This window comes from Camellia sinensis, chromosome 8, assembly GCF_055761805.1.
Source record: "Camellia sinensis isolate YWXY chromosome 8, ASM5576180v1, whole genome shotgun sequence".
Lineage (NCBI taxonomy): Eukaryota > Viridiplantae > Streptophyta > Magnoliopsida > Ericales > Theaceae > Camellia > Camellia sinensis.
The window spans coordinates 114,099,119-114,101,056 of NC_138968.1; positions in this window are offsets into that span (position 1 = coordinate 114,099,119).

Genomic DNA, 1,938 nt, shown 5'->3' on the forward strand with positions numbered 1-1,938 from the left:
TAATCATACTAATTGGAAGTGTGTTAATTGAAAAAAGACATACAAAATAACTATAATCGCATGTTAATTGGAATTTGTGATTAAAGAATATATATATAATCGCACTTAATTAATTAAAAAGTGACATAAAAATAAATATTATTATATTCAATTAAATCAAATGTGATTAAAATATCAATCCAATTTTTTTTATCACATTTCCAATAAAGTGAAATTTCTTTATTTGTCAAAGTGTGATCTTTAACTATTTTTATAATAGTATCTATTTTTTCCTTTCTCTTTTCATCCCTTGGACCGAAGCCCTATGCTCGCTTGAGCTCCCCAGCCTCTCCTTCTCTTCTCTTTCTTCTCTTTTTATAGGCAAAGTACTTCTAATATTATAATAAAACATATATATCTATATAACAATGGAAGGGTTGATTTGAAAATGTCTTTGAAATTAATGGTTCAGATCTATCTAATTTAAAAAGCAATGGCTCAGATTTATTTTTGAAAATGTCTCTCTCACAAACTATCTTTAATGGTTTAGATTTGTCTAATTTAAAAACAATGGCTGAGATTGAAAAGAGTTTCGATGGTCTAGATTTTTCAATGGTCTATTTTTCAATGGTTCAGATTTGTTTACCTATCTACTCTCACCAACCCACTGCACTCTTTACATCTGGTAAGGCACTCTTTACATCATATGAACAAAGCTCTGAGAAAGCTTTGAAGAAGGAAGAAAGCTCTGAAGAATTAAGAACACAGCTTAATCGAAAGCTCTCTTCTCCACCATCACCAAGTAAGGCACTTTTCTCTCCTCACTTTCTTTTTGTTTTTCCATTCATTTTTTTTACCTCTGTTTTTTTTTTTTTTCATCATCCCGTCATCCCCACCTTTAGTTTGAATCTATATAACAACTGCTCAGATTTTTTTTTTACCTTCAGTTTGTTTTTTTCTGAAGCAAAAAATATATATATATATATGAAGCAAAAAATTTACTTACTCTATATCTGAAGCAAAAAATTCAGAGGGTTAAGATGATTTGTTTGTTTTAGCTTTTTCCCTCCAAAATTTCTTTGTTTTAGCTTTTTCCCTCCAAAATTTTCATCTCTCTCTCTCCATTTTCCTCACTGGTTTTAGCAATCTCCACCAACTCTCCATTTTCCTCACTGGTTTTAGCAATCTCCAGCAACTCTTCATAAGTGACACTCCTATTCTTCTCTGCTCTTTCACTTGAAATGGGTTAAAAATATGATGGATTTTGATTTCATTGAAATGGGTTTATGATGGGTTGAAAATTTACATTTTCTTTTTGTACAGTTGATAGGTTTATATATTTCCATTTCATTGATGGGTTTTATCAACTAATCTATGATTATAATGGGTTTCGATTTTGGTTTTGGTTTCTATAAAATTGTATTTTGGTTTTGTATTTTGAAATTGGTTTATATTTCGATTTTGGATTTTGGATTTGGACTTTGGATTTGGATTTCTATAAAATTATATTTCGATTTTGGATTTTGGAAAGGGGTTTATAATGGGTTTATGATTATAATGGGTTTATATTTACTCATAGAATTCTTATTCAATAATTTTCTTTTTGTATGGTCTGTTTTGTATTTTAGGTTCATATTTGTGGGTTTCATCAACTAAACCTATGAGGATTTTAGAAAATTATTGAATAATAATTCTATGAGTAAATGGGTGCTGATGAAACATTAGCATTCTGTCTTTGGTTTGACATGGGTTTCTAGCATTTTGACATGGGTTTCTATTATAGGGCTGTTTGCACCCTGTTAATTTTCCTTTTCTTAATTCATTGAGAAAATGTTATTGATTGTTTCTTAGGTCCTTGCGTGCATTACAAAAGTATTTTACTGAGATGCCTTATTGAAAATGCATGTGAACCAAATTTTTTTCATACCTCATAACTAGCTCTTATATTATTGATGAATT